Below are 8,539 nucleotides of genomic sequence, written 5' to 3'. Positions count from 1 at the left end.
TAGAGTCTGTCCCAGAATTTAGGTTGCTTCTTTCTGTCCTGAAGCTGTGTAGCTTCTGTGGTCCACACTCTTGCCAGTGCAGACTGGAGCCCAGAAGCTGCNTNCCTTCTCCAGGCCGCCCTCTAACTGGCAGTGGACTGGAGCAAAGATGGTTCTCCATCTGGCTCAGGCCAGGAGACTGCTCCCGGGCAGACACCCCTCCTCTGGTGGGGAAAGGCACCGGATGACCGGAACCAGACACGGGATCCTTCCCAGAAGCTGTGACACTTCTCCAGTCCGCCTTCTCCCTGGCAGTGCACTGGAGCAAAGATGGCTCACCTTCCGGTTCAGGCCTGGAGACTGCTCCCGGGCGAACACCCCTCCTCGGGCGGGGAAAGGCACAGGGTGCTGGATCATGCCTGGAGACTGCTCCCAGGTGAACACCCCTCCTCGGGCGGGGAAAGGTGCCAGATGCCAGATCTTACATATGTTTCAATCAGACATAAGTCCAATTTTGTCACAGTGTGTAATTTTTTGATTTATGTCTATATTCAGTTTACAACTATTTTATCAAGCATTTTTGAATCTATTTTCATCAAGATTATTGGCCTACATTTTTCTTTTTTATTTTTTTTTACCTAGTTTTAGTATTAGAGTGATACTGGCTTTGTAGAAGGAATTTTAGAGTGATACACACACACACACACACACACACACACACACACACACACACATTAAAGAAGGGTTGACTTTGAATACCTGGCAGAATTCTCCTGCTGTGAGTCTATCTGGCTCTGGACTTTTTTTAAGCTGGAAGTTTTTTTTTAATTATTGTTTTAATCTCTCCTATTTAACTTGCTGAGTTCTTCTAGTTAATTTTGGAGGTTTGTTTGGCTAAATCTAGAAATTCATCCTTTTTTTTTAAAGATTTTTTCCAACTTAATGAAGTATGTTTTTTTTTATTTTTTTAAAAAAGACCCTTATAATATTCAGAATTTCTTTGATGTCTGTTGTAATGTTTCCCTATCTATTTATGGTTCTTTTAATTTGGGTCATCTGTTTTTCTTTTGGATAGTGGGGCCACGGGTCTCCCAATTGTGTTTATATTCTTAAGAACCAGATCTGAGGTTCCTGGAATTTTTAAAAATTGTTTCTGTATCATTAGTTTGGGCCATGATTTTTATTATTTCTTGCCATCTACTGGGTGTGTTTTTTTTAAAAATTCTTGAGTTGTATCATTTATTTGTGCATTCTGATGTTTTAATGTAGGCACTTAAGGCTACCCACTTTCCTTTTAGAACTGTCTTTCTTGTGCCCCAAGGTTGAGTTGTGTTTTCACTCGCACCTAGTTCCAGTAATATTTTGATTTTTTTTTCTTAATTTCTTCTTTGACCCACTCATCATTCAGCAATGCATTATTTAATCTCCCTGAATTTATACATTTGCTAGAAGTTTGTTTGCTGTCAGTTTTAAATTTTATGGAATAATGGTCAGGTAGGGACACAGGATTATTATTTCAACTTGTCTCCATTGGTTAAGGTTGGCAAATTTGTGTTTTAGCATATGGTCTATTTTGGAGAAGCTTCTATGTACTGCCGAGTAGAATGTGAATTCTTTGATTTTTGGGTGGAATATGCTGTAGATATCTGTTGGGTCCATTTGATGTAAGATGTCATTTAATTCTTTGTTAATTTTTTGTCCAAATGACCTATCTATTGGAGAAAGTGGGGTCTTAAAATCAGGAAGTATTTGTGTTGCTTTTTATGAAGTTGGATGAACTATGAGTTTTGTGTTTTCCTGGTTGGTTTATCCCTAGGTTAGAATAAAGTATCTTTCTTTGTCTCATATGATAAACTTTAATCTGAAGTTATTTTTCCAGCTATTAGGATGCTGTTTTTTTTTTTTTTTTTATCCCATTTGCTTGGAATACTTTTTTCCACCATTTTACTTTAAGATGGTGCCAATATTTAAAGCTAATATGAATTACCTATGCACAACACATAGATCAATTTTGTTTCTTAATCTATTCAGATTGCTTGTGTCTTATGTTTGCAGGGTTGAGGCTATTAATATTTAAACTTATAGCCAGGCTGGGGTGACACATGCCTTTAATCTCAGCACTTGGGAAGCAGCCAGGTGAATCTCTGAGTCTGAGGCTAGCCTGGTCTTTAAAGTGAGTTCCACGGCAGTTAGGGGAACAAAGAAAGACCCTATCTCAAAACAAACAAGCAAATAAACAAAGAATTTAAACTTATTGAAAAGTGTCTGGAGAATACAGTCATTTTGATGGTGTGTGTTCTTAGTTGTCAGTTGTTATTCATTTGCTTTCTTTCTGGAGTCTTTGTCTTCTGCTTCTTCTCTCTTCAGTTAGAACATTGAGGATTATGATTTTTTTTCTCTTTATACTTTCAATGAACTTTCATTGTTCCATATACTTACTGTTTTAACTATGATATGCTGTGAGGACTTTCTGGTTTCTTTTTCTTTTCTTTTTTTTTTTTGTACAAATGTGACTTTCCTTAGTTTGGGGACATTTTCTCTATGATATTATTGAAGAACTGGTCTTTGCCATTGAATTAGGGTTCTTCTTTCTCTTGTACAGCTTTATTCAAGGGTTTGGTCTTTCACGGTGTCTTCCATGTATTAGATGTACCTTTCCTTAATATTTTCTATTTTATGTTCTCTTTTCATCTACATTTTCTACTTTATCTTCAAACCCTGTTATTATATCTGCTGCTTGATTTGTTTTATGAGTCAATGGGATATTGAGTTTTACAATTCTATCTTCATTTCAGCTTGTGTTCTCTTAAATGTTCCTGTATGTTTATTGAATTCAGGTTTCTAATCCAGAATTGTCTTTGGTATTGCATTCAGACATGAGTTTATATTTTCTTGGATACCATTCACACGTTAATTGTTATTATCTTTGAGTTCAATTGTGTTTATTTGTATCGTTTTAAAATTTCTCGAATTCTTTGATAGTGTTTTGATTTTTCTTTTAAAGTCTATGTCCTGGAGTTTCTCTAGGTAGATTTTACTAAGGAATACATCTATAAGACTGGTGGTTTTGATGGAAGAAATGCTATTTTGACCACTCATGTTGTTTTCGTTTCTACATGGGCTTGTGGACTTTGCTGTGTGTTTCATGTAATGATCTGGCCTTCCTTAGATTTGTCTAGGGCAAGAGATGGGGGACCTGAACTAGGCCAGGTAAAACTGTTGGGGGAGCTGTTTAATTGACCCAGAGAAAGATAGATCCCAAACCATATGTCTAGAGCTAGGCCAGGCAAAAGGGGTTCACAAAATAAAGTGAATACATGGCCATAGGTCTGTAACTAGGCTTGTAGACTTGCAAATTTGGGTAGGGGGTTGGAAAAGGAAAAAGTGACTTACCCAGAAAAGGTGTCTGGTATACAAAAAGGGTTTACAGAGATGGTCGGATTAGAGGTAGGAAAGAAAGGAATGAAGCAACTTATAGGGATGTTTTGAGAACCACGGGTCTGGAACTAGTGTTGTTTTGTTGTTTTGTTATTGTTATTGTTGCTTTTAGGCAAGGTGTCAGTATATAAGCCTGGCATGGAACTCACCATGTAGACCAGACTGACCTTGACTTCAAAGAAATCTTCCAGTCTTTGTCTCCCAAGTGCTAATATTATAAGTCACACACCATGTGTGACTATACAATTCCTATTTTTGTTCATATTTCTTCATAAATCTTACAGTTAAATATTCACTAATGCCTGCATTACTTTGTGTAGGCTTTCTGAGTATTTTGTTTTCTTTTGTTTTGTTTTACAGTTCTTTGAGACAATTTCATTTGTCTTTTGGATAAAATTTATTTGTCCATACCCATTGTATTCCTGCTGGAACCAATGCATGGCCTCCTGCCTGGTGGCTCTGTGTTTGATGCCCATGTATCCTGTCTTGTGCTACTTCTCAGCACTGCTGAAACCTGACAAACCACACACCATATAGAAATCTAGTCTGTAGAAACTGATGCTGAGGGCATGTTGCTCAGATCAATGTTACTGGACTCCAAAACCAAAATTTCTAGTATTTGAGGGTTAAAAAAAAACCAAAAAACAAAAACAAAAACAAAAAAACAAAACAAAACAACTCATACTCTTGTACCTTCAGACTTTTCTCCAGGTTTTTTTTCCTGCCTTGACCCCAAAAACTATGCTGTAAATGGAAATCTTTTCTTTTCTCCTGATGCCAAAGGACCTGGCAGTGTATATAGCTTTGGAAAATAGAGGCATCTTGCTTCCCTCCTCCCATCCCTCCCTCCCTTCCTTCCTTCCCTCCCTCCCTCCCTCCTTCCTTTTTCTTGATTCTGCTTCATGATGGAGGACAAGAAAAGTAGTTTTCTGAAATGTTAAATGATAGATTGGGGAGGGCATAATATACTGTGAAAGAATTCTTCTAAGCTCCATGGACAATATTTCTTTGTTTTATGGTGTATTAGTTACTTTTCTGATTCTGTGTTAAAATACCATGTCCAGAAGAAACATAGGAAAGGAAGGGCTTACTTTCATTTATGGTTGCAGAAGGATAAAGTCCATCATCTAGAAAGGCATGGCATGGTTGCAGGATCAGGAAGCCGGCCAGTTAAATTTTCATTTACACACAGGCTGAAGCATGAACAGGAACTGGGTGAAGCTATAAAACTTCAACACCCCCCTCCAGTGATGTTCTTCCTCCAGCAAGGCTGCATTTCCTGAAGGTCCTGTAACCTCTACAAACAGGTCCATTAACTGGTGCCCAAATGTTCAACTACATGAGCCTATGGGGGACATTTCTTAATCAAACATATGCTCTCTCTTAGACATTAACTGAATAACAGAGCTACTTGGCTAAGTCTACAAATATTTGAGTCATGGGCAAGATAGTCATGCTGTCATTCAGTTTACTGTACTACATTAATTTCATTGTGTTGAGTCTGTGCAGCTATCTTTTCTAATCACTTTTCCTCTGATTGCTAGCTTTCCCCTTGGTTTGATTGGAAGATTTTGATGCCATAGCCCTCAGCTTCTATTATAGCTTATTCCTTGATTTCTATCATGTCTAGAATTTTGTTTTGTAGAAAATATTAAGGAAACTGATTGTTCTGTTTCCTGGCTCATACTATCTGCCATATATATTATAGAGTTACTAAGAGTACTCCACTCATTTTCTGAGTTTTGAGCAAGATCCATGGTGGTTCTTGATGGACATTTAGAAGAAATCACTCTATAAGTGCCACATCCATGTCTATTTCCGAAGCTGCATGAGTATAATAGTATCAGTGCTCAGATGATCAGACATGGTTTAAAAGAAGATTCTGCCACTTCATAGCTAAAGGTACTTTGATAAACCATGTAGCTTCCTTGATCTCAGTTTCTTCAACAACAAAATGGGATCAATGCAGTTTTTAAAATGCTTGATATATCTGAGATACCCCTATTTGGTGACCACTCTATTCTTAATAAATCTCTGTTTATAATTTTGGGCTTGTGCTTTTTACAAAACTTGTGTGGTTTGGAATACAAGGAACTTTTCTAGTTAAATAAAGAATCTTTTCATAAACAAACCAACAATTTCAAAAAGCAAATCAAAGTCTCTTTAAAGTAAACAGCAATTACTGATACATTATCTATGTAATGATTTTACATGGGAAAATTTGTGAATTAACTCTTCACAACACTGTGAAGTTTACTTTCTTGTATTCCATTTTCTTAGGATTTAGTATATCTTGTTCCCTTTTTCTATGTTTAAAAATGCTGTGTGACATATCTTCTCAATTTTTTTGTTATATGATATTTATACACATAGCTTCCTCAGTTCAGATCTTTTTCCATGGGCCAGTTACTTTCCTATATATCCTTTGGCCTTTGCTTCAGTTACCAGACTGTTGTGTAATGAGTTTGTCCAAATACTATAGCACATTTTTACTACTGTCTTCATTTTGTCTTACCTGCCTTTATTTTTAGTTCAGTAACCACAGACTTCTGTGTAGTTTAATTTACTGTAGATTATTAATAAAGATATGAATTAAGGACTTATTCAATAGTGAAGCTCTTGCTGCGCAATAATGCCTCTGTTAGAAAGCTGTGAAGTGGATAGAGGAAGGGGAAAATTTTATGCTACTCTGTCGGTGAACTATAGAAATAGTAAGTCTAGAGAATATACTACATACTTAACTTTTAAGATTTGGTCCAGAGCCCAAGGGAATGTTTGTATGCAACAAGCCAAATTTAGTTTGGTTTGGAGTTGGAGGATGTTCTGATGAATTCAAACAGATTGAAAAGTCAGGAACAAAAGGCAATTGGGATAAGGAAAAATGTCCTGCTTAAACTCATGCTTTTGTGGATTTTCTTTCTTTCTTTTTTTTTTTCCTTTTTTAAGGCATTTTTAAAGATATTTTCTTTATTTACATTTCAAATGCTATCTTGAAAGTTCCCTATACCCTCCCCCCGCCCTGTTCCCTTACCCACCCACTCCCAATTTTTTGTCTCTGACATTCCCCTGTACTGGGGCATATAAAGTTTGCAAGACCAAGGGGCCTCTCTTCCCAATGATGGCCGACTAGGCCATCCTCTGCTGCATATGAAGTTAGAGACACGAGCTCAGGGGGTACTGATTAGTTCATATTGTTGTTCCACCTGTAGGGTTGCAGAAACCTTCAGCTCCTTGAGTACTTTCTCTAGTTCCTCCATTGGGGGCCCTGTGTTCCATCCTATAGATGGCTGTGAACATCCACTTCTGTATTTGCCAGGCACTGGCATGGCCTCACAAGAGGCAGCTATATCAGGGTCCTTTCAGCAAAATCTTGCTGGCATATGCAATAGTGTCTGTGTTTGGTGGCTGATTATGGGATGGATCCCCGCGTGGGGAATCGGATTTTTATTGAAGTTAGTTAGTGAATGCCTTAGGTAGGTGAGCAAAGACAGAAGCACAATTTCACACAGCATACCCCAACATTATGCATACTTGCACTTATAAAAGAGTCTTCTGAAAAAGAAAATGAAGCCTTTAAAACTTGCTACTAATCATATAAAACAAGATGAAAACACCTTAAAGGAAACCATGGGAGGGGTCAATCAGCAAAATCTAGAGTGCAGTGATTTTACAGAATAAATCATCACCTATATTTGAAAATTGAAAGGAAAAACTAGTTAAGGAAACTACAAATTTTAAAAATGTTAAAAGCCAAATTACTTAGCACAGTATGTTGACTTTATTCAGATACCAGTTGAGTCACTATATAGCAGAGACTGGCCTTGAATTTTTGATCCTCCTGTCTCTATCTTTCAAGTTCTAGGATGACAGCCACATGCCACCACACCAAGCTTTCATTTTAATCTTTAGACTATGAGATTATTATTATCCATAGTATGCAGATTGAAAAATGAAAACTAAAAAGAGCCAAATCACTTGTACATCCAGGAAGAAAGGGATATGAGACCTTTACCTACTTCAGGTTGTTGTGAAAGTATCCCAAAGCCATTCTAAGAATAGAAGGATAAATATGTGTAAACAGCATGCAGTTATTAGTGTGACTCTATATTTGATATTTACATGAATATGCTTCCTTTAACAGGTAGAGAAGCATCAGACTTCATTTATTCAACAAACCAGTGATCTCTAAATGTGTGTTTAAACAGAGTTTTCATAGTAAATACTTTTAACGCTTTATACCACATCCCTTGCAACAGATATTTTTCATGTGCACTGATAAGGGTCTCATTTAAACTCCTATCTGCTTTCTGGGACTAACTCCACACAGGGCAGTTTGGACCAGGGACAATGGCAGAGTTAACACTTCCAGTATCTATCCTATACAGGGGATTTTGTGTTAGTAAATACATTCCTCTAGCTCTCATATTTTCAAGAATTGTTCCTGAGACATTTTTGGTTGTCCATCAAAGAGTCTTGAGTAAAACTGGCCACTTTTCATTTGCTCACAGGGGTAACCAACTCAACAAGGCATTGGCTTTTCTGTCTTCGCGACTGGTCCTTCACTCTTCTAGAATCATCTGCCATAAGAAGTTTTTAGACCCAGGTTCTTGCCTCAGCTGTGCTTCTCATAGAATTCGCACCCTTCTCAAAGCCTCTCAAGTCCATGCCAAATGTGTGGATACTTATTTACAAATTACATTCATGATTACTTCATTATATAAACTATAAAACATAAAGAAAGTCTAAATGGGTGGCATAGACATAAATAAAAAACTAACAATTCTATCTCAGGTTTACTGCAATATGTACAATAGAGTAGTGTAATTATGTTAAAACATAGAAATTTTATGAAAGATAAACTTCATTTTTAAATATTTTACTGGTGATTTGCACATAAAAATGAGATATTACTTCCTCATATTTTTGTCTGCAGTCATTATGTTTCTTAAAAACAAATTATGTTTTAGTGAAGATTTAAGGTCACAACAAAATTGAAAAATCAAAATAAAATTTCTACCAGAAGAAGAGCTGAGGCAAAAACCTGGGTGTAAGGATTTCCTATGGCAGATGATTTTAGAATTAAGGGCGAAGGGCTGGTAAACGTGAGCTCTAGGTGGTTGTG

This window comes from Mus pahari, chromosome X, assembly GCF_900095145.1.
Source record: "Mus pahari chromosome X, PAHARI_EIJ_v1.1, whole genome shotgun sequence".
Lineage (NCBI taxonomy): Eukaryota > Metazoa > Chordata > Mammalia > Rodentia > Muridae > Mus > Mus pahari.
Note: the sequence above shows the minus strand (reverse complement) of the source record.